Here is a 25141-nt window from a genome sequence, read left to right on the forward strand (position 1 = left end):
GCTTTGCTCATCCCCACACACATGCATCACTCCACAGCAGTAATGATGTACATTGATGGGAATCTCCAGAGATCTACAGCCCCTAGTTGTCTCTTTTGCTCAGTAAATTACATTCATTACCAAGCCATGTGAGGCACCTAAGGACATCAGCCTTTCTGGCTGCCCTCTGTCTGAGGCTGGGCAATGGGACATTATCTAGTAAGGGCTCCAAATTACTATCGTAAGCTGAAAACAACACTCCAACCAGTTTTTAAGCTGAATACAATTTTTCTTTTTTAATTTTTCACTCCCTGTCCCTCTTTCCTAACCATCCTTGGCTCTGCTTAGATTTCTATTAGTTGTAATTTTCTCTTCAAGGAGTCTGCTTTGAGTTCAAGCTGCAGAAGCTGGAGAGCTCAAAAAGAGATGTGGTATCTTTTCTACTCCTTCCTCCAAGACTTCCACCTGGACTCTCAGAAGGGTACACGAAACACTGACTTTCTCCTTCTGGCCTCAAAAATCGTCAGCACAAATGAGAGCTCAAAGCCAGCCTTGGTCATAATGCTCCCAATGCCAATACCCGATTCACTGTTGTTAGCTGCCTTCAGATTCCCAGGTCTTTCTTCTAGCCGCTGGGTGGGTTTGAACTGTCAGTCTTACGGTTAGCAGCGAAGTGCTTAGCCTTTGCGCCACCAGGGCTCCTTGCCTGATTCACTAAAAAAAAAAAAAAGAACTGTAAATAGATGAGTAAATGGACATGTGACTGCCACTGATGAAGGATAAAGTGGAACTGGCAGAACCATGTGCTTTGCTAATGCTATTATCCACCAAACCTGGAATCCTCAACTCTTTGGCAAGCTGTTTCCTTTCTAGAAAAAGTAATTAACAAAAGAACAGCTAAGGAAAGTGATCCACGGAGAAGGAGGATGGTGGTTGAGGGAATGTGAGTTGGCAGAGCTAACAACCTGATATGGTACAGAAAAAGGGCCATCAGACCTGGTTCCATTCTCGACAACACACCTCAGGAAGGCCCAACAACCCTTCCCTGGTTCTAGGAAAATCATGTCTCATGTCAATAAATTCCTAATGATGCCTGAGATATTTCCACCCACATAATGAATTCCATCCTATCACCCAAAACCTAATGGTTTTCTCTTCACAATTATTCACTGGCATGGTGTCTATGAGTTGAATCAACAGAGGCTTTGGGAACCTTTCACAGGCAGGGTATCCCATTGCACTAACTCCAAGAGGCTGGAGAGACAAGAGTCCCTATGACCTGGCAAAGTCAGACTAACAGTGGCAGCCACTGCCTTTGCCTTACCCTGAAGTAGAGAGTGTGACAGCCTTCAAACACATCTTCACAATCCATCAGCTCTGCTGCTTTTCACCACTCACTCACTTCTGCATGCTGGACCACGATCAATCAATCACCAACTGCCAGAGACAAAAAAAGGAATGAATGCATTAGGCCAACAGACCCACGACTTCAATTACTAAGTCACTGCTCGAGTGTATTTGTTAAAGTTGACTGAAGAAATAGACCCAAACACAGATAATGGCTCAAGCTCAAAATAAAAGTTTACTTCTAGCTCCTGTACACATACTGGACAGGTGAAAGGTCTGTCACTGAGGTGGGCCTCCTCAATGCAGTGATCCAGGGACCCAGGCTGACAACTGTCTTGCCATCTCTGAAACAATTTCTAAGGTTGCTCTGGGGTGAGGCGGGGCCAAGATGGTGGAATAGTCAGATGCTTCCAGGATCCCTCTTACAACAAAGACCTGAAAAAACTAGTGAAATGGTTATATATATGACAAAGGAGGATCCCTGAACATCAAAGGCAAAGTTCAGAAGTCAGACTGAGTGGCAGGGGGACGGAGAGATGGGTCAGAAGCTGCAAGGAGTTGCTGGACCTGACTCGGCAGGAACCAGTGCCCCTCAGGCACAATCCCCCAGAGCAACTGCAGCAGGGCTGGTGGTGGCATTCAGGACGTGGTTCCCTCAGGGAGAGACAGCCAGCCGCACAGTCTACTCACACCTCCCAAACCACAGAACAACAGCTCTCTCGGCAAAAGCTAAGTACTTTCGTTTATTTTACCGTGCCCCCAAGCCCCCAAGCCAGCTTCAGTGGCCATTGATTTCCCTGGGCCTGAGATAGGTCCTGATGCACACCCTGAGCCATTCTCCCGGCCTTGGGGGAAAAGATAATCTGCCAGCTCCACTAAGCTGGGGAGCTCAGGACAGAAGCGGCTCCTGTCCAGGCACAAATGGTCCGTGAACTTTGAATACCTTTAACCCCTGCATGGAGCTGTGTGGGCCCATTTCAGATCAGGCCCTTGTTGGTAGACTGCAACGGTGCAACTGCTTGAGATCTGACTTTAACAGTCTCAGCTGTGTGGTGGAGAGGTGGGTTTTTGATGTTTGACAACTCTTTGCCTCTTAAACAGGGTCTTCACCTACCTACATCAGGGGCCTGAGGACTGGTGGCTCCACCCATGTCACCTAGCCACCCACGACAGGGGTCCAAGGGTAAGTCATTCCTACCAGTCCTTACAAGCAAAAGCATTCGGTGCCCGTGGTCCAGCTGCAGAACCCACCGAACTCTGCGTTCTAGGGAACAGGGACACACTTTCCTCACAGACACTCGGGGGGACGGCTGGCAGCCCCCTACCTTGTTCAGAGCGTGACCCCCTTCTGCAACCAGATACCTGTGCCTACACCAATCTCCCCTTCCCCTCAAAGACCAAGGTTGCTCTGGGGAGTTCACTCCTTTCAAGCCAGCTAGGAGTGGAAAACACAATGGAGGAGCTGCATGGGAGTTATCTTGTTAAGTTTGTCTCTCTTCCCTAGAAATGGATCTCAGTACCTCCCACTTCCACTCACATTATGCGGGCTAGAGCTATCCACACGGACTGCTCCGCAGCCAGGAATCTCTGTTGTACAAGGCTGACTCCAGCCCAACCAGGAACACAGCATTACGTTTGTTGTTGTTGTTGTTAGGTGCCGTCAATTCTGACTCACAGAGACCCTGTGTACAACAGAATGAAACACTGCCTGGTCCTGTGCCATCCTCACAATCATTGCTGTGTTTGAGCCCACTGTTTCAGTCACTGTGTCAATCCATCTCATTGAGGGCTTTCCTCTTTTTTGGTGACCTTCTATTTTCCCAAGCATGATGTTCTTCAGGGGCTCGACCCTCCTGATCATATGTCCAAAGCATGCGAGATGAAGTTTTGCTATCCTCACTTCTAATGAGCATTCTGGCTGCATTAGGTTTAGAGCAAGAAATTTGGGATAAGACACAAGCACAGTAACCTTGCCTTAGTTACTTAACAACTCTGAGTCTTGATTTCCCCATCTGTAAAATACCCTGCCTTCCTCTGAGGGTCATTGCTGTTATTGTTGTTAGGTACTGTTTGCATCCCTGCTTTCAATTCTTTGAGCCATATGCTTAGGATTCGAACTGCTGGCTCATATGATAGCTCTACGTTGAACTTTTTTGAGGAACCACCAAACTGTTTTCCACAGCGACTATGGCATTTTGCATTCCCACCAGTAATGAAAGAGGTTCCAATTTCTCCACATCCTTGCAAACACCTGTATTTTCCTTTTTTTTTATTATAGCCATTCTAGTGGGGGTGAGGTGGTATGTCTTTCTGGTTTTGATTTGCATCTCCCTAAATTTTTTTTTTTTTAATGACTAACAATGTTGAGGTAGCACCAACAGAATTTTAGGATTCGTCATCGGTAGTAAAACAAGCTCATCAGTTCATTTGAAGAGAGACAGAAATAAACCTCCAATAAGCTGAACATAGAATACGAACTGAAAGAGGAAGCAGGTGACTGGCGTACTGGCACCAAAGGCAGTGTACTCTACCTGGGTCAGGGTCAAAGCTGAGGTCCTCATTATACACTGTAACCTCCCCTTCACTGGAAACAGCACCCATCTCCCTCAAAAATCATGTCTACAAAATTCACCTCAAAGAACAGCCATCTAGTTATTTCAGAAAAGAGAATGGATGAATGAACCCTGGCTCGTGAGGTCAAAAAAACCAATGTTCAAGTATTGGGTTGTGAATACAATCTCAAAGGGACAGAATTTAAGAAAATCCATACTTATTAGAAACTTCCAAGTTCTAGAAGAACCTGATTTCAGAATAACTTTGACCTGCCTTCTGTGCCAGCCCTGAAGTATACTCACTAATTAACCAACATTATTTTTACTAGTACTCTCACGCCTACCTTCAAGGTTTATAATTACTGGATATTGATCAGGTTTAAAAGTCACATGTATGTTTCCAGAATCCCACCCATGTGTGTAGGCTAGGTTTACATGCAACGAATTAGAAACTATGAAGTTATGGGGAATTTTAATTGAATCATGATTTCAACTTCAGGTTCAATTACCCAATTTATGCAACCCAAAATTCAAAACCTGTATTATGATGCTTAATTGTTAGGTTACATCCCACCTTCTCCCCCACTACACACGCAAAAACACACACACACACACACCCCTAGCAAAATAACCGCAACCATCCCTCAGTCTCCACAAAACACATTATTTCAACCTTACGTAAACAATTTGGCTTTCACAACTATTTTCTTTGAGCTTCTCTTTGACTGAGATCTCACAAAGCCTCTCAAGATCCTGTAGACTAGAGGCTACACACTGCTGGTTTGCCAGCTCCATTATTTCACCTCCTCCAGGAATTCCCAGAGACAGCAGTGCCACCTGCTGGTAGGGAAGGCACAATCTGCTTTCTGGAAGCCCATGGGTGACAGGAATGGCAGCCTAGATTTCTGTCCTTGGGAGCCTTTCTTTTCTAGAGCACATCATAAGCATAAGCTACCATCTGAGATCTGTAACCTCCACAGGAGCCTCCACTGTGACTGGCAGGTCGTCTGGAAGCCATGTAAAGCAAAGCCAGGCTGGCCAACAATGAGGCACTTCTGCCTGGAAATGCCTCCTCAATGCTGCAAATGCAAGAGCCTCACTGAATTCAACATTTCCTGGCTCTCCTTTTCCCCCACTGCTTCAGTATCAGATAACAGCACTCCCAGCCCCCACCTGTAGCTATGCTATCTAGCTCTACCTTACATCCTAAGGAAGGTGCTCAGACCCCTCCCAATGTGAAGGCTCTTACATGTACACAATGTGACACAGATCCTTCTCAAGGGATACTACTGCTTAGGCATGCAAGTCAGACTCTAATTTTTCATTCACTCTCCATCCTCCCCGTGCCTAACCCAAGGGACAGAAAGGACAGGAAGGAAATGATTTTGTTATTGTTTTGAAAGTAACACTACTGAGCTTTCATTGATTCAGAGAGTAAACTCTTGTGCTATAGGTCACTAATACATGCTGCGTCCCTCAAGATGCACTCAGCCTGCCAATCTTCCTGGTTTCCCTTGCTTAACCTGATCAGTGTTTTTCAACCTTTTCACAGCCCCTTCCACAGGTGAACGTAAGAACTGCACGCCCTTTGTGTAGTTTTCACAGGCAGTCCCCAGTTACAAACGTCCCACTAACATGCAACCTGTAGTTACAAACCAATCCCCATAAAGCCTATTTATATTGAAAATTTGAGGTATATACAATGGCTCGTAATAATAAACAGGTGCTACTTTGCAAAGAGCATTAAAACACTCTTATTATCACCATATTATCATGTTAAAGATATTTGAGTGTATCTGGAAATGATTCTATAATGCTTTTTATGTCTACAAAAGGAACACTACGTGCTAAGACAAACATCTGGTTAACTAACATTAGATACAAACTGTACCTAACTGTTCCGGCTTATGTACAAATTCAACTTAAAGACAGATTTAGGAACGGAGCTCCTTCTTAATCCGGGGACTCCCTGCATGACAAAAATGACATTTTTTTTTTTTTTAGATCTAAAAGCATATACTTTTTCAAGTTATACCACCTCTCTCAACCTTCAGAATTCCTTCCCTCACCATCACCAACTTAAAAATTTTAGACAAAATTTTAAGTTATTACCAATAATTTGCTTTGTGTTCCAAAGTATTAGCCGACAACCTATATTTCACTTTACTAGGGACAGTTGTTCCCAGCGAGCTTGAGCTTCGCTGCAACTTCTTTTACTTCCATTCACCTCAGAGTTCTCATCTCTCTAACAGATCCAAGTGCTCCCTCTTCAATTTTTTTTTTTAACTTGCCAAGCTAACTGATTGCCTATCAAGTATAGACATTTTGCCAGTATGCAAGGGTGGATTAGCCAGTAAGCAAGGTGTACAACAGGGTTAATTGTGTTTACTCACTAATCAGTAGTGAACAATTTCACGGGGGTTTCATCACACCTTTGATGTGGTGAAAAACAGGGAAAATTTTGACTACAGATTAGTAGGTAGGCACAAGTAAACCCGTGTGTACCTTGCTTATTGGATAAACCATCTCTGGAGTATGACTTACATGTCTGAAAATCAGTGTTTCCTAAAGAAACAAATTTGTAAGGAGAAGAGGAATAAAAGGGCTTGGAAAAGGTATCAGGGTGTCTCCAAGGAATCAGGTAAATATAAATCTTTGTCAATCTCATGCCAGAATAAATTCTAAGTGAATTACATTCAAACGCCAGAATACAGTAAAATTAACACTAGTTAACCACTGGAAAACTGAAGGGACTTTTTATGTTTCACTGTAAGGATGTACACTATGCCCTTTCTATTGCAGGTCTGTGGAAATGGAGAAGAGAGGTGGGGGATACCCTGCAGTTTTAATCTGCTCTTAAACTCCTGCAGGCACCTCCCCTTTTCAAAGCGTGGTTTACAGGAGATATTCCCTCCCCACACATCCCTCTTCTGCCAGCCAAATGGTCTTCTTCAAACACACACTTTTCAAAGAACTGAGGAGGTCGAAGAGGCTTAATTTAGACCTTGCCTTCCCCCTACAGCCCAGTAACATGCAGAAAATAACTAATTTCCCTCTTGAACAGCCCCAGAAAAGCCTCAGTTCACAGCGACCCCCCACCCCACACACACACACACACACACACACACACACACAAAATCCTGTCTTCTTGAACAAGAATCTCAGTGTGCTGACCTAGTCCGCAGTTCACTGCATGCATTTCCTTCCTCACAATTTACCAGTCAGCAGTTAAGCGTCTCATTTAGATCTGCTCCACCAGCGCCCAGCTGCTTAGAACATTTTTACCTTTGTAACGAATCTCTGGGTCCCTTCAGCCCACTCAGAGCGCCCAACTGCAGGGAACCTGGGCCCTTCAGCCCACTCAGAGCACCCAGCTGCGGGGAACCTGGGCCCTTCAGCCCACTCAGAGCGCCCAAGTGCGGTGAACCTGGGCCCTTCAGCCCACTCAGAGCGCCCAACTGCAGTGAACCTGGGCCCTTCAGCCCACTCAGAGCGCCCAGCTGCGGGGAACGGGGGCCCTTCAGCCCACTCAGAGCACCCAGCTGCGGGGAACGGGGGCCCTTCAGCCCACTCAGAGCGCCCAAGTGCGGTGAACCTGGGCCCTTCAGCCCACTCAGAGCGCCCAACTGCAGTGAACCTGGGCCCTGCAGCCCACTCAGAGCGCCCAACTGCGGGGAACCAGGGCCCTTCAGCCCACTCAGATCACCCAGCTGCGGGGAACGGGGGCCCTTCAGCCCACTCAGAGCGCCCAACTGCGGTGAACCTGGGCCCTTCAGCCCACTCAGAGCGCCCAACTGCGGGGAACCGGGGCCCTTCAGCCCACTCAGAGCACCCAGCTGCGGGGAACGTGGGCCCTGCAGCCCACTCAGAGCGCCCAGCTGCGGGGAACGTGGGCCCTTCAGCCCACTCAGAGCGCCCAACTGCAGTGAACCTGGGCCCTTCAGCCCACTCAGAGCGCCCAGCTGCGGGGAACGGGGGCCCTTCAGCCCACTCAGAGCACCCAGCTGCGGGGAACGGGGGCCCTTCAGCCCACTCAGAGCGCCCAAGTGCGGTGAACCTGGGCCCTTCAGCCCACTCAGAGCGCCCAACTGCAGTGAACCTGGGCCCTGCAGCCCACTCAGAGCGCCCAACTGCGGGGAACCAGGGCCCTTCAGCCCACTCAGAGCACCCAGCTGCGGGGAACGGGGGCCCTTCAGCCCACTCAGAGCGCCCAACTGCGGTGAACCTGGGCCCTTCAGCCCACTCAGAGCGCCCAACTGCGGGGAACCGGGGCCCTTCAGCCCACTCAGAGCACCCAGCTGCGGGGAACGTGGGCCCTGCAGCCCACTCAGAGCGCCCAGCTGCGGGGAACGTGGGCCCTTCAGGCCACTCAGAGCGCCCAACTGCGGTGAACATGGGCCCTTCATCCCACTCAGAGCGCCCAACTGAGGGGAACCTGGGCCCTGCAGCCCACTCAGAGCGCCCAAATGAGGGGAACCTGGGCCCTGCAGCCCACTCAGAGCGCCCAACTGCGGGGAACCTGGGCCGAGGGCTCGCCTGCAGGTCGAGGGGCCAGAGAAGCTTCTCCAGGCGGCACTCGGGCTCGGTCTCCGGGTCACGCCGCCCCCACCCCGCCCGCACCAGGGAAGAGGGTCTGCGTCCACCTCAGAATCGGGGATCCCGGGGTGGGGGAGGGGCGTGTGAACCCCCGCCCCGCCCCGCCCATCCCGCTCGCCCCCACCCGGCGAACGTGCGATGCGACTGGCAGCCCCGCGGCGTCGCTCACCTCGGAAGAAACGCTCGGGCTTCCTCCGACGGCTCTGGGGAAAAAAAAAAAAAAAAAAACCTGCCGCTCCCGCAGGCGCACTAGGCTCTCGCGCCTTCGCCCCTCCGGTCCACGCGCCATACCCTCCGACCAGGCTCTGGCCCGCCCCGGCCCTGTCGGTCAGCGGCCGCGAGAGCCAATCCGCTCGCACGGGAGGCCCAGCGGCAGTCACGTGGCCACAGCAGCCAATCACAAAATAGCCCTCGACCGCCTGCTCCCAAGTCCCTGGGGGCTCAGCTGCTAAGGTGCAGAGAGGGTGTGAGACGTGCGCAAAAGACTGAGGATCCGTGTTCGGGGACTGATTGATTGATCATTTGCTACATCTTTTAGTTTCTAAAATCCTAATAATAGTCATCACCTGGGTACCTTGTTAAAATGCGGATTCCGATGCAGTAAGTTTGGGGTAGGGACCTGAGAGTCCACCTTTCTAACTAGCTCCCAGGTTGTGGTGATGATGCGCCTGGTCCGAGGACCACCCTCGAGGAGCAACATTTTAAGGAAATCTGTCAGAAAGCGTCGGTTTTACACCTGCCCCATGTTATTTTCAAGTTTTGAGACCTCTTCCTCCAGTGATGCAGAGCATTCCAGTGACTGACTAAGCACGGGGTGTCCTGGTGACGCTCATGGTTTGGGCACCTGCTGAGGGAAAAAACCCGCTAACCAAACCCACTGCTGTGGTCTCGATTTAGACTCATAGGACCCTACAGGACAGAGTAGAACTGCCCCATAGGGTTTCCAAGGTTGTAAATCTTGAGGGACTGCTTTGTCCCAGGAGCAGCTGGTGGATTGGAACCCCTGACCTTTCACCACTGCGCTCTGTTTAATTCCCACACCACCCACTCTTAGACTAAGGGACAACAACCTATGCCAACTTGGGGTTGGGGTATGGAAAGTAGAAATGGACACTGTATGATCCTTGGAAATAACAGGACTGTGTTCTGAAATATTGGGCATGTGTTTCTGAGTGGCAGCTGGGCCAGACTCTGGCATAAAGTCCCCCCTACTTTATGTAATTTACAGTGTGTCCTACAACTACAACGGCAAGTTCAGGAAGGGCACTTGGAGTATAGGAAAAACATGCAGGGACCTGATGCTTGCAGTGTAAGCTAGAGTGGTTGTACACTAACCTGCCTTAAAACCCACTGCCGTCGAGTCCATTCCGATTCATAGCGACCCTATAGGACAGGGTAGGACTGCCCTGTGGAGTTTCCAAGGAGCACCTGGTGGATTCGAACTGCTGGCCTTTTGGTTAGCAGCCATAGCAAACCTGCCTTAGAAGTCTTAAAAATTTTCCCACATGCTCTTCTGTAATTCCAGAGTCAGGACATCAAGAAGCCCATTGCCTCTAACATCTCTCAAACTTGACCTGAACTTAGTGTACAGAGTGGCCATCTAGAAGCTTTGTGGTTCAGCATAGCCAAGCTCTTATTACCCAGTGTTGTACTGATGTGGCTCAAGAGTCTAAGTGCTAAATTCTCTAAAGCCTTCAGACCAGGTGGTGTGATATTCCACCACATTGCTTCAAGCAGTTCTCTCTCACTATTCATCAAGGGGACTAAACTGCCACTTAGAGAGAACTTCATCCTTGTCAGTGTGTCTTAGTGCTAGAAGTGAAGCCCAGTGAGTAAACTTGGACATTGTTCATCACATTGCTCAGTATCAGGGCACGCATACCACAAAATTCAGAGTTTCTGGGAGCACATTAAATCAAGTATAGCACCGGTTCTGGTTATAGCAGGAATAAACAGATGTCCAAGCAAGAAAAACACATTTGAAGTCTCAACGAAAATCTCCTTTGCTCTCTTCTAAGGTCGCTATGAGTCGGAATCAACTTGATGGCAATGCGTTTGGTTTGGGTTGGTTTTAGCATTAAACTGGAGGAGTCCTGGTGGCTCAGTGGTAAAGTGGTCAGCTGTTAACCAAAAGGTTAGTGGTTTATATCCACCAGCCGTTTCATGGGAGAAAGATGTGGTGACCTGCTTCTGTGAAGGTTACAACCTTGGGAACCCTATGGGGCAGTTCTACTCTGTAGTATAGGATCGCTATCAGTCACAATCAACTCAATGGCAGTGGGTTTGATCTGGGGTTTATCATTACATCAGTGGTTCTCAAGCGTGGCTGTACAGTAAAGGTTTTTAAGGGTATAGATTTTGGGCCCCTGTGCCCAGAGATTCTGATTGGGGTGAGGCGTGGAACCTGTGTAGCTATAGGTTTAAAAAGCTCCGCAGGTGATTTGCTATCCAGCATGTGTGAGAACACCTGCATAAGTTCCTAGATCAATGGAGTCATTCTTTCACAAGGAAAAGTCAGCTCTGCAACACAGAACACTAATGACATTAAGACTGTGAAAACAGGGCATTTTGCACACAATATGTGAGAATAGATAAGAAAGGCCAAAAATAACTCATAGGAAATAAATACACCAAGGACAATTCAGCGGTACAAATTGAAACGCCAGGTCCATAACTCAGTTTCATTCCAGTTGATTAGCTAAATATTTCAAAAAGAACCTGTTATCTTTGTTAAGCATGCCAAGCTGACCAGCTCTCTAGTGATATCTTCACTTCTTCTACGCCCCTCTTACCAAAAGCAAATTCCTGGTTGAATATCAGTAACAGTTATTCTCTGAGGCTTTTCCCAAAGTGTGTAACAGAGTCACCAGGGGTACTTGTTAAAATGCAGATTCCCAGGACCCACCCCAGAGCCTCTTGTTACCTCTCTCATGTAACGATCCTGAAGTCAGTATTGGTTAAATGGGAGTCCAAACTGGACCTCCTGATAGAAAGCATCCACACATAGGCAAGCCCTCAAGTAAAAGACCTATGCTATTAGTTTGCCATGCTGGCTAAATAAAGGAGGGCCATTCCATTTTATAAAACTCCAGGAGATTCTCAGTTCTCTTTACTGGGATTGTATGAAGTTCTGTCATTATTATTATTATTATTTTTAATCAGGCATCCGGATGCTGTTGTTGCCCAGAGTTTTTCTGTGGAATGATGTGTAATGCAGTGGAGCTTGACTCAGTATTTAACTCAATTAGTGAGGTCCCCTCAGAACGCTCTGCTAACAACAGCCATCTTTTTCTAAAGTGACTTTATTTGTGACACCAAAAATAAGGAAGCCCAATGCGTGAGCCTTCAGACTAGCTTCTTTCTAGCTCTGACGCTTTAAAAAATATATTTCACAGCATCCAAATGGGGGAAGAATGTTTTTTGCCTTGTAAACTTGTAGCTCTATCTACTGGGTAAAATAAGGACAGGTTTCACTGATATTTAACTAGCATGAATAATGTGAACTTTTAACTAGGAAAAAAAATTGTTTTTCTCTTTATCAGTGTCAACATTATAAAGAGAGGCAACAGGAAGCAACGAGATGCTTACCTGAGGATATGAATTTGTAAAAAGACATCCAGGCCCTCATTCATTTTCTGTTTTTCGGTCTACTTGCCTCACATACATAACTGGAGTATTCTAGCTCAGGAAATGGCTATGTTAGGATGTGATATAAATCCCGAGTGATCGCAAGCACTTTTCTTCCCCCCCAGAAATTGCTGAACAAGAGATTGGGGTATATTTGAAAAGAAAAGAAAGAGATAAGATATAAGCACCCCACCAATTTGCCAAGTCCCCAGAAATCCGCCCATTGGTCTGTTGTGAGCAAAACCTCTGTAGACTCCTTTATAATTGCTAATTACACTTTTATCTCTCTAGCAATAAACAGCTTCTCTAAATGCAATTGATTTCATTCACAAAGACTCACAGGTTATCCCAAAATTTACCCTATGTAACATTTTATACCTATGTGTCTGTCTTTTGGAAATGCTGGTGGCATAGAGGTTAAGTGCTATGACCGCTGACCAAAAGGTCTGCAGTTCAAATCCACCAGGAGCTCCTTGGAAACTCTATAGGGCAGTTCTGCTCTATCCTGTAGGGTTTCTATGAGTCAGAATCAACTTGACACCAAAGAGTTTTAGTTGTGTTTTAATAACTGTTGCTTTTTTTTCTTTTTTTTGTCATCCAGTGTAATCCCGTACAGATTTAGATTTAATCTAACACACAAGGCACAGCTTAGATAAAATGATTTTCTTCATGGTCTCTATAGGTTGTTACTTTTTAAAAAAATATTTCAGACTTAAGGAATGTGTAGGTAATATACGATATAGCCTTCTATAGCCCCCCCGCCTTCAACTCATGAAAGAAAACGTTATAAATACAGTCAAAACTCCTTGAACCACTCCCAAGAAGTTTATTTTTTAGAAGGAGAGTTCACAATAAGCAAGCTTAGCCACAAAGGAAAGAGAATGGCTTATGTAAGGAAACATCATGTTGTATACATGTAATAAACAAAATATAAATGGACAAAGTTCTTACTGAACCAAATGTTTGGAAATTCCAAACTGGTATAAGAGCATGATAACAGAGCTGGAGTTTCCACGTGGTCCAACCAACCCTTGTGTTTTACAGTTACAGATTTGGAGCTGGAAAGCAGGTCACCTTTGGAGGGCAGCACAGGTAATTAGGAGCAGACATAAGGTGAGGGATCAGATCTCATTCATTCAACAAACACACTCCATGAGCCCTGTCTTTCAGCTCATTTTGGAAGAGAAGTAAGCCATCACAATTCAAGATTAAAAAGTGTTGTATTGCAAGTGAGGCACACAGCATGGCAAGAAAGCAAATAGGACCACCACTTCTGATTGATGGAATCAGGGAAGAATTTTTACAAGAAGTAATGCCTTAACTGAATTCCAAAGAACTAGTAAGAGTTTGCCAGCCAAGGGTATTCCAGGCCTGGGGAACAGGCCATATAAAAAGCACGAAAGCATGGAACACTGCGGAAGAGAAAATAGTTTAAATAGGTATGAGAGGGGAAGAGGGTGAAATGATGATTAAAAGGTGGTGGTGTTTTGGTTAGGTGCTATCAAGTCAATTATGACTCATAGTGACCCTAGGTACAACAGAAAGAACATTGCTCAGTCCTGTGTCACCCTCACAATCCTTATGCTTGAGCCCACTGTTGCAGCCACTGTGTCAATCCATCTCATTGAGGGGCTTCCTCTTTCTCCCTGATATTCTACTTTACCAAGCATGATGTCCTCCAGGGACTGGTCCCTCCTGATAACATGTCCAAAATAAGCGAGACAAAGTCTCGCCATCCTTGCTTCTACGGAGCGTTCTGGCTGTATTTCTTCCAAGGCAGATTTATTCCTTCTTCTGGCAGCCTGTGGTATATTCAATATTCCTCGCCAACACCATAATTCAAAGGCATCAATTCTCCTTCGGTCTTTCTTATTCATTGTCCAGCTTTCACATATGAAGCGATTGGAAACACCATGGCTTGGGTCAGGCATACACTAGTCCTTAAGGACTTTAAAGTGACATCTTTGCTTTTTAACACTTTAAAGAGATCTCTTGCAGCAGATTTTCCCAGTGCAATGCATCTTTTGATTTTTTGACTGCTGCTTCGGTAGACGTTGATTCTGGATCCAAGTAAAATGAAATCCTTGACAACTTCAGTCTTCTCTTCCTTTATCGTGATGTTGCTTATTGGTCCACTTGTGAGGATTTTTGTTTTCTTCCTGTTGAGGTATAAATCATATTAAAGGCTGTGGTCTTCATCAGTAAGTGCTTCAAGTCCTCTCACTTTCAGCAAGCAACGTTGTGTCATCTGTATATGACAGGATGTTAAGGAGTCTTCCTCCAGTACTGATTCCCTGTTCTTCTTCGTATAGTCCCGCTTCTCAGATTATTTACTTAGCATACAGATTAAATAAATATGGTGAAAGGATACAACCCTGACACACACCTTTCTTGATTTTTAATCATGCAGTATCCACTTGTACTGTTCTAAAGACTGCCTCTTGCTTTATGTACAGGTTTCTCATGAGCACGATTAAGTGTTCTGGAATGCCCACTCTTGGCAATGTTATCCATAAATTGTTGTGATCCACACAGTCTAATGCCTTTGCATAGTCAATAAAATACAGGTAAATGTTGTTCTAGTATTTTCTGCTTTCAGCCAAGATCCATCTGACATCATTCCACATCCCCTTCTGAATCCAGTTTGAATTTCTGGCAGCTCCCTGGCAATGGAGAGCTGCAACCATTTTTGAGGTATCTTCAGGAAAATTTTACTTATTACACTATTGATGATATTGTTCAATAATTTCTGCATTCTGTTGGATCACCTTTCTTTGGAATGGGCATGAATATGGATCTCTTCCAGTCGGTTGGCCAGGTAGCTGTTGCCAAATTTCTTGGTAGAAATGAGTGGGTGCTTCCAGCATTGTATCTGCTTGTTGAAACATTTCTATTGATTTCCCCACAACTCCTGGAGCCTTGTTTTTCACCAATGCCTTCGGTGCAGCTTGGACATCTTCCTTCTCATATGCTACCTCCTGAAATGGTTGAATTTTGACAGTTATTTTGGCACAGCGACTCTGTGTATTCCTTCCATCATCTTTCGATGCTACCTGCTTGTTCAGTTTTTCACCTGTAGAATGCTTCAATATTGCACCTTGAGGCTTCAATTTTTTCTTCAATTCTTTCACCTTGAGAAGTGCTGAGCTTATTCTTCCCTTTTGGTTTTCTAACTCCAGGTCTTGCACATTTCATTAGAAACTTTATGTCTCCTTGGATGCCATTTGAAATCTTCTGTTCAGCTCTTTTACTCATCATTTCTTCCATTTGCTTTAGCTACACGATGTTCATGAGTAAGTTTCAGAGTCTCTTCTGACATCCATTTTGGTCTTTTTTTTTTTTTTTGTCTTTTTAAGGACCTTTTGCTGTGTTCATGTATGATGTGCTTTATGCATGATCCTACAACTTATCAGCTCTTCATTCATTAGTGTTCAGTGCATCAAATCTGTTCTGGAGATGGTCTCTAAATTCAGTTTGGATATACTCAAGGTTGTACTTTGGCTCTTGTGGACTTGTTTTAATTTTCTTCACCTTCAACTTGAACTTGCATATGAGTAATTGATGGCCTGCTCTGCAGTCAGCCCCAACCTTGTTCTGACTGACGATACTGAATGTCTCAGTTGTCTCCACATATGTAGATTGCAGATATGTCGATTTTATTCCTTTGTATTCTATCTGACAAGGTCTACGTGTGTAGTCATCATTTATGTTGCTGAGAAAAGGTATTTGCAATGAATAGTTTACTGGTCTTGCAAAATTCTACCATGCAATCTCCCACATAGTTTCTATCACCAAGGCCATATTTTTCAACTACTAATCCAAATTTTTTTTTTTTAATCCTTCATGTGTGTTTCCAACTTTCTCCTTCCAATCACCAGTAATTACCAATGCATCTTGATTGCATATTTGATCAATTTCAGGCTGCAGAATTGGTAAAAATCTTCAATTTCTTCATCTCTGTCATTAGTGGTTGGTGTGTAAATTTGAATAATAGTTCCATTAACTGATCTTCCTTGTTGCAGTTGTTGTACTTAGGCACTGTCGAGTCAGTTCCAACTCATACCAACCCTATGCACAACAGAACGAAACACTGCCTGGTCCTAAGCATCCTTAACAATCATTGTTATGCTTGAGCTCATTGTTGCAGCCACTGTGCCAATCCACCTTGTTGAGGGTCTTCCTCTTTTCTGCTGACACTGTACTCTGCCAAGCATGAGGCCCTTCTCCAGGGACTGATCCCTCCTGACAACATGTCCAAAGTATGTAAGATGCAGTCTCGCCATCCTTGCTTCTAAGGAGCATTCTGGCTGTACGTCTTCCAAGACAGATTTGTTCATTCTTTTGGCAGTCTGCGGTATATTCAATATTCTTCACCAATGCCACAATTCGAAGGCATCAATTCTACTTCGGTCTTCCTTATTCTTTGTCCAGCTTTCACATGCATATGATGCGATTGAAAATACCATGGCTTGGGTCAGGCGCACCTTAGTCTTCAAGGTGAGACCTTTGGTTTTGAACAATTGAAAGACATCCCTTGCAGCAGATTTACCCAATTCAACGCGTCTTTTGATTTCCTGACCGCTGCTTCCATGGCTTTTGATTGTGGATCCAAGTAAAATGAAATCCTTGACAACTTCAATCTTTTCTCTGTTTATCATGATATTGCTCATTGGACCAGTTCTTAGGATTGTTTTTCTTTATGTTGAGGTGCAATCCATACTGAAGGCTGTGGTCTTTGATCTTCATTAGTAAGTGCTTCAAGTCCTCTTCACTTTCAGCAAACCAGGTTGTGTCATCTGCATTACGCAGGTTGTCAATGAGCCTTCCTCCAATCCTGATGCCCTGTTCATCTTCATATAGTCCACGTTCTAGTATTATTTGCGCAGTGTACAGATTGAATAGGCATGATGAAAGAATACAACCCTGACACACACCTTTCCTGACTTTAAACCAATCAGTATCCACTTGTTCTGTCTGAACAACTGCCTCTTGATCTATGTAAAGATTCCTCATGAGCACAATTAAGTGCTTGGGAATTCCCATTCTTCGCAATGTTATCCATAATTTGTTATGATCCACACAGTCGAATGCCTTTGCATAGTCAATAAAACACAGGTAAACATCCTTCTTGTATTCTCTGCTTTCAGCCAGGATCCATCTGCCATCAGCAATGATATTCCTGGTTCTACGTCCTTTTCTGAAACCGGCCGGAATTTCTGGCAGTTCCCTGTTGATGTACTGTTGCAGCTGTTTTTGAATGATCTTCAGCAAAATTATGCTTGTGTGTGATATTAATGATATTGTTCTATAATTTCCACATTCGGTTGGATCACCTTTCTTGGGAATAGGCATAAATATGGATCTCTTCCAATCAGTTGGCCAGGAAGCTGTCTTCCATATTTCTTGGCATAGACGAGTGAGCACCTCCAGCGCTACATCTGTTTGTTGAAACATCTCAATTGATATTCCATCAATTCCTGGAGCCTTGTTTTTCGCCAATCACTTCAGAGCAGCTTGGACTTCTTCCTTCAGTACCATCGGTTCCTGATATATGCCACCTCTTGAAATAGTTGAATATCGCCTAATTCTTTTTGGTATAATGACTCTGTGTGTTCCTTCCATCTTCCTTTGATGCTTCCTGCGTCGTTTAATATTTTCCCCATGGAATCCTTCACTGTTGCAACTCAAGGCTTGAATTTTTTCTTCAGTTCTTTCAGCTTGAGAAAGGCCGAGCGTGTTCTTCCCTTTTGGTTTTCCATCTCCAGCTCTTTGCACATGTTCTTATAATACTTTACTTTGTCTTCTCAAGAGCCCCTTTGAAATCTTCTGTTCAGTTCTTTTACTTCATCAATTCTTCCTTTTGCTTTAGCTGCTCGACGCTCAAGAGTGAGTTTCAGAGTCTCCTCTGACATCCACCTTGGCCTTTTCTTTCTTTTCTGTTTTCTCAGTGACCTCTTGCTTTCTCCATGGTTGATGTCCTTGATGTCGTTCCACAACTCGTCTGGTCTTTGGTCACTAGTCTTCAATGCATCAAATCTATTCTTGAGATGGTCTCTCATTTCAGGTGGGATATACTCAAGGTTATATTTTAGCTCTCGTGCACTTGCTCTGATTTTCTTCAGTTTAAGCTTGAACTTACATATGAGCAATCGATGGTCTGTTTCACAGTCGTCCCCTGGCCTTGTTCTGACTGAAGGTATTGAGCTTTTCCATCTTCTCTTTCCGCAGATGTAGTCAATTTGATTTCTGTGTGTTTCATCTGGTGAGGTCCATGTGTATAGTCACCGTTTATGTTGGTGAAAGAAGGTATTTGGAATGAAGAGGCCGTTGGTCTTACAAAATTCTATCATTTGATCTCCGGCATTGTTTCTATCACCAAGGCCATATTTTCCAAAAACTGATCCTTCTTCCTTGTTTCCAACTTTCGCATTCCAATCGCCAGTAATAATGCATCTTGATTTCATGTTCGATCAATTTCAGACTGCAGCAGCTGATAAAAATCTTCTATTTCTTCGTCTTTGGCCCTAGTGGTTGGTGCGTAAATTTGAATAATAGTCGTATTAACTGGTCTTCCTTGTAGGCATATGGATATTATCCTATCACTGACAGCGTTGTACTTCAGGATAGATCTCGAAATGTTCTTTTTGACGAAGAATGAAACACTATTCCTCTTCGAGTTGTCATTCCCAGCATAGACTATATGATTGTCTGGTTCAAAATGGCCAATACCAGTCCATTTCAGCTCACTAATGCCTAGTATATTGATGTTTGTGCGTTCCATTTCATTTTTGACGATTTCCAATTTTCCTAGATTCGTACTTCATACATTCCAGGTTCCAATTATTAATGGATGTTTTCCCCACATGTGTTTCAATTTGTCGTACTGTGGGGGCTTGTGTGTTGCTGTGATACTGGAAACTATGCTACCAGTATTCAGGTACCAGCAAGGTCACCCACAGAGGACAGGTTTCAGCTGAGCTTCCAGACTAAGACGGAGTAGGAAGAAGGATCCGGCAGTCTACTTCTGAAAAGCATTAGCCAGTGAAAACCTTATGAATAGCAGCAGAACATTGATACAGTGCTGGAAAATGAGCCCCCCCTTATGAATAGCAGCAGAACATTGTCTGATATAGTGCTGGAAAATGAGCCCCCCCCCCCCAGTCAAAAGATAACTGGGGAAGATCTGACTCCTCAAAGTAGATTTGACCTTAATGATGTGGATGGAGTAAAGCTTTTGCGGCCTTCATTTGCTGATGTGGCACGACTCAAAATGAGAAGAAACAGCTGCAAACATCCATCAATAGGCTGGGGTACCACACCCAAATGAGGGGTACGTTGCTTCCAAAATACAAAGACGTACAGCAGGGGTTGTGCCTCCTTTTCAGTTGTAGAAGGGGCCAGATACATCAACTTATCCTTGACTTTACAAGGAACATATTGACATGACCACACCACTGGAGCCCTAGAAAGTTTACTGAGGTGGAAGACATCTGAATTTTTTTGGAATAATTCCCACCCTGTAGCAATATTGTACCAATAACTGTAGAGTCATTGATATGTCTTTCTTACTAAGTCCATTCAGCAGAATGTCATCAATGTGATGGGCCAGCATGACATATTGTGGAAGGAAAGGGCGATTAAGGTCACTGTGAATTAAATTATGACACAGGGCTAGAGAGTTGACATGCCTCTGAGATAAGACAGTGAAGGTGTACTGCTGACCTTGCCAGCTGAAGGCAAACTGCTTCTGGTGGTCCTTCAAAACAGGGATGGAGAAAAACACATTGGCCAGATTAATGGCTGCATACCCCAGGAAATGTATTAATTTGCAGGCCACATTCCCAAGGAAACGCCTCTTCCAACTGATTGCTCATATCAGATCATAAAATGGAGTATGCTTACATAATGTCTGCCAAAACCCTGAGAATCATGGCCTACCCAAGTTGACACATAATATTAATCAACACAGTGGTGATGAAAATGTTCTGAAGTAGACGCTGGTGACGGTGAATAGGATTGTGAAAGTACATAAAGCCACTGTATTACACACTCACAGGCTATTAAAACAAAACTTTATTTAATGAGAAATCTACCAGTTAAAATACTATAAACTATACAGAATAAATTCAGCTGGAAAAATACTAAAAACTAAATAGTACCTACTGAGGTGAGGAGAAGTAAGGGTCGGCTTCTGGAGTAGATGTTCCCTGGCTGTCAATAAGGAGCTGCTGTGGAGGAGGTGTGGCAACTAGCTCAGCCTCTGGTGCCCCAGACTGAGCTGGAGATGGGGCTCCAGTGTTGGAACAGAAGCTGGATCAATATTAGCTGTTCATCTGGGAGGCAGTCGGAAGTGGCCCAGGATGGAAATCCACCCCTCCAGCTGGCCCTTCATCTGCTGTTGGTGATGAAGCTGGAGAAGGAAGACCTGTGGCTCCAACAAGTTCCAGTGTTGGTGCAGGATCAGAATGGACATCAGCCGGTGGTATGGAAGCTGGTTCTGCAGGTGGCCAAGGATACGAAGCCAATGCTCCAGCTGGCTCTTTGTCTAGTGCCACTGCTGGAGCTCTGAGTAGCTCCAGTGTTGGTGCAGGAACGGGATCAACATCAGCAGGTGATAGAGGAATCATTTCTGGAGGTTGTGCAGGGTTGGAATCCAGCTCATCCAGCCAGCTGTTCTCCTGGTGCCCAGGCCAGACCTGGAGATGAAGGGTGGTGGGCTACAGCGAGCTCTGGTGTTGTTGTAGCAGCAGGAGTAGGGATGACATCAGCCGGTGGTCCAGGAGGCAGTTCTGGATGTAGCCCAGGATAAGAATCAGAACTTCCAGCCAGCTGTCCATCTGGTACCAGTGATGCAGCTGGTGATGGCGCTCTATGGAGGTCCAGTGTTAGTCCAGGAGCATGATCAACTCCACCAGGTGGTCCAGGAGCCCATTATGGTGTTGGCCGAGGAAGAGAATCCGATCTTCCAGCAAGCTCTCTGCCTGCTCAACTTGGTGATGGAGGACCTGTTGTTGTACCCGGCTCCAACGTTGCTGCAAGGACAGAATATAACGCAGGAATTGGTCCTGGATTCTGTTCTGGAAGTCGCCCGGCGTAAAAATCCAGCTCTCCATCTCTTGGCAGTGCTGGAGCTGGTGATGCTCTATTGAGCTTCAGTGTCGGTTCAGGACCAGGATCTCCATCACCAGGTTGTCCAGTGTCTCACTCTCTAGGTGGTCCAGGTTAAGAATCCGAACGTCCATCGGGCTATTCCTCTGCTGCCACAGCTGAAGCTGGTCATGGAACAGCTGTTGCTCTACGGAGTTCCTGTGTTGGAGGAGGAGCAGGATCGACATGAGTTGGTGGTACAGGTTCCGGTTCTGGAAGAAGCCCAGGATGGGAATCCACCTTTCCATCCAGTTGTCCATCGGATGCTGGTGATGGAGCTGGAGGAGGGCCTGGGCTACATCGAGCTCTGGTATTGGAGCAGGAGCAGGATTGACAGTAGCCAGTGGTCCAGGAGCCAGCTCTGAAGGTGGCCCAGGATAAGACTCTGACCCTCCAGCTGGCCCTCCATCTGGTGCCAGTGCAGGTGCTGGTGATGAAATACCTGGTGTGGTATGGAGCTCCGATGTTGCATCAGAAGCAGGACTGACATCAGCCAGTGATCCAGGAGCCAGTTCTGGAGGTGACCCTGGCTGGGAATCCACCCCTCCAGCTGGCTCTCTATCTGGTGCCGGTGCTGGAGCTGGCGATATAATAGGTGGTGTGCTGTGGAGCTCCGGTGCCAATACAGGAGCAGAATATACCCCAGAACATGGTGCAGGAGCCAGTTCCTGGGGCAAAGATGGATCTTGAGCTACTTTTACAACTGGCCCTGGCCTTGGCTCTGGAGCTGCAAGAAGAGAAATGTTCACCAATATGACTGCTTTTCCTCATGCCTTTCCGATGATGAAAAACATCTCACGGCCATCAAGAGAAGCCCATTCCCAAGATTTCCACCCCAGAAAGTCTTCCCAGACCATGGTCCACCAGAGGAGGGTCTGAGGTTACTCTGCGCTATAGGTCAACCCCAGCCTCTGGGGGTCTTCCCGTGTCCCCCTCACAAGCTCACATGCAAGCATGCCCAGTCCTCCTCACCCTCTGGCTGTGGCTCAGTGACCTCCATTTGATCCAGCTGGGCCAAGAGAAGCTGGGCATGGCGCTCCAGATGTGAGCCTGGCATGTTCACCTGCACATACTCCACCACGAGCTTTAGGCAGGGGAAGTATGGAGGCTGATCGAAATCCTCCAAGTATTCCTTCAGCCATGTGTCCAGGATAAAAGAGATGGCGCTGGGGGTGGGTGGTGAAGAGCAGGGTCAGAAGCCTTGCTTTCCTGCCACACTTCCCTCCCAGGGTTCCCCTGCAAAGAGCCCTGTGTCTGCCCATCCTTCCAAAGGTCAGCATCACCCTGCATCACACCCTCTGGCTATCCTGGCAGTAGCAGGCCTGGTCACTGAGCAGAGGGCTAGCACACAGCCTCCATCCCAGGGAGCTCCCCATCAATGGTCTGAACAACTCTCCCTCCTCGGAAAGCCTGAATTACATCTCTTTCTCTCCTCTGGCCCTCTCCCCACTGGACAGTAACCCTCTAAGGGCACAGAGATGTGTGTCTGCATGTTCATCTCACAGCCTGGCACACAGTAGTGCTCTAGGATTATCTGATGCTGGGCAACATATGGAGGCTGTCCCCTGCCCCAGCTGCCCAGGCCATAGGGCCCCTCCTCTGGAGATTGTGCACCAGCATGCTGCCTGATTCTCTGCATGCATATGATGGTCTTTTCTCCCATGGACGCTATTCTCCCCTGGGACAGGGGCCCCACATGCAGCTGAGCACCCACGACTGGGGAGTGAGATTCAGGAGCACATTTCTCTCCCTCCCACCCCACACCTCCTATTTTGGGCCCCCAATAGGGGAGGGGGCAAGTGGAAATGTGAGGGGACTGTGGGGGGATGGGTTCTCTCAGAGGCCTCTCTGAGCCCCCAGCCTCCCCTCTGCTCCCCAGCACGCCCAGGTTCCACCCTCAGCTCTGTATGACTGCTTATGTCTTGCAGGGGGCGCTCCTAAACTCATTCCTCTAGTGGAATCTAGATGTATGGGGTGCAGTGTCTGCCCAGCCCCAATCCAGACACAGGCCCCATACAGCCTCCACCCTTCTGTATAGACAGGAGCCCCTCTTTCTCCGCCCAAAGTCCACTCACCCTTTCAGCTGCTCCTGGGGTTCACCGTCCTGGGCAGAAGAGGGGTGATTACATCCATACCTAGAGGTGGCGTGAGGGTGTCACATCTAATGCACTGTGGACACTATCTGCTTAAGGTATCTGGTGTTCCTGTCTGACTGCCCGACTAGAATGGAGGCCCAGGAGGGCAGGGCTTCCTATGTGCTCCATCTACTGAACGATGCTAAGTGCCTAGAACAGTGTCTGCAACAGTAGGGGCTTCATGGCTAACTGGTGAAGGAGTGAACCCAATCAGCACCTTCCCAGGTATCTGAGAGTCTTAGGACCCCTCTACTAGCCTCCAGGGATCCCTATTCTGGCTATACCAAGGTCAAGGACCCACTAAAAAGAATCTCAACCCCCCTTTACAAATGGGAAATAGGTTTGCTCAAGGGCACACGGTCACTGAGGGCTGAGCCAGACAGCTTCTTCATGGGTGAGAAGAAAATAATGAATGTGAACATCCCAGCCCTTCCAACACCCTTTACCAAAGAGCTGGCCTCTGATACACACTTCCCATGGCTTGTCCCACAGGGTCCTGATAGTAATTCTAGCTGATTTGTCCTTTACCACCCCATTTGTCAGTGGAGCAAACAGGCTCTGAGTGGTGAAGTGACATTCTCCAGACTCACAGCTGGTAGGGGGCAGAGTCTCCACTGGCCTGTGGAAGGCAGGCGCTCACCTTTGGAGCAGCTGGTCTAGGACTTGCGCGGTGGTGGCATAGGTTCTGTAGGTTCCAAGGAAGATTTCGATGTAGGAGAAGTCACCCTTTAGGAAGGCGGGCACCAAGTTCTCCACCAGCTTCTCCAGTGAGCCTGCCTTGAAAGTTTTCGTCACCCAGGCCTCATCCAGGTCCTCTTCAGAACCACAGACACACTGGGGGGGGGGACAGAGGAGGGACATAGTGTCAGAGGCAGCCCCATGAACCACCAGGAGGGTTGGGGCCTGGAGCTCAGCCCAGGCACTCCCTCTCCTTCAGTGACCTGTGGCAGGAGGAGGGACAGGAGTGCCTTCAGCAGCAAACAGGCCTCGGCTTTCCAAGCAGGATTGGAGGTGGGGGATGATTACAGACATTAGGAACCTGAAGGGATTTTGTTAACTAAGTAACAATGGCATCTCCCTGGAGGAAGAGCAGTATCCCAGTGAGTCCTCACAAAACACCCCATTCCACAGATGAGAAAACAGAGGCTTGGTGACGTCTAGCGTCTGCTCGAAGTCACCTAGTCAGTGCCCTGAACCGTCCGATGCTAGGGCTCTGTGATGTTCCCTTTGCGCTACATGAGGCCTGTTCTGCTCCTGACTTAGAGGGGAATGTCTGGTGCAAGCTCACCCTTTCCCAGCTGGAGACAGTGCACAGAGCAGACACGCCCATGAGATAAGCAAGACATGGATTTTTCTTTCTGTACATTAAAGGGGGCTTTGAGAACCTGAAGCTGTGGAGCACCCAGATCCAGCCACGGGTGAGAGCTTGGAGATCCTGGGGTGGGAGAAAGACCTCCACAGAACTGAGGGTCTGAACAAATGACTCAGGAAGAGTGAATCCGAATGGCCAGTAAAGGAGTGAGGGGGGCTCCGCTTCCCAGGGCCAACAAACACCTCAAAGCCACCCTGCAGTTCCATTGGCCACCCTGACAGCAGATTGGCAAAATGGAAAAGAACTCTAATACCCAGAACTGGCTCGATGCAGGGACACGGCCATTGCCATAGGATACTGGGCCACAGGACTGCGAACGCTGTCTTGGGAAGGAGCCTGGCTCTAGTGATCCTAACTTGAAATGTGCACATCCTTCCCCTAGCATG

The 25141-nt window shown here is 46.8% G+C and overlaps 1 long non-coding RNA gene across 3 annotated transcripts; it reads right to left on the reverse strand.

Annotated features, from left to right (window-relative positions):
• Positions 1–1076: 1076 nt before the first annotated feature.
• LOC126068365 (uncharacterized) lies at positions 1077–8863 on the reverse strand. 3 transcript variants are annotated; one of them, XR_007515646.1, is made up of 3 exons: positions 8644–8863; positions 1587–1761; positions 1077–1416 (listed from the first exon to the last, which is right to left on the reverse strand). It is a non-coding gene; the product is annotated as an uncharacterized LOC126068365 (long non-coding RNA). The 3 variants fall into 3 exon arrangements; XR_007515647.1 differs by lacking the exon at positions 8644–8863 and adding an exon at positions 5770–5874; XR_007515648.1 differs by lacking the exon at positions 8644–8863 and adding an exon at positions 2864–3379.
• Between the last annotated feature and the right edge of the window lie 16278 nt (positions 8864–25141).

This window comes from Elephas maximus, chromosome 27 (genome assembly GCF_024166365.1).
Source record: "Elephas maximus indicus isolate mEleMax1 chromosome 27, mEleMax1 primary haplotype, whole genome shotgun sequence".
Classification (NCBI taxonomy): Eukaryota; Metazoa; Chordata; class Mammalia; order Proboscidea; family Elephantidae; genus Elephas; species Elephas maximus.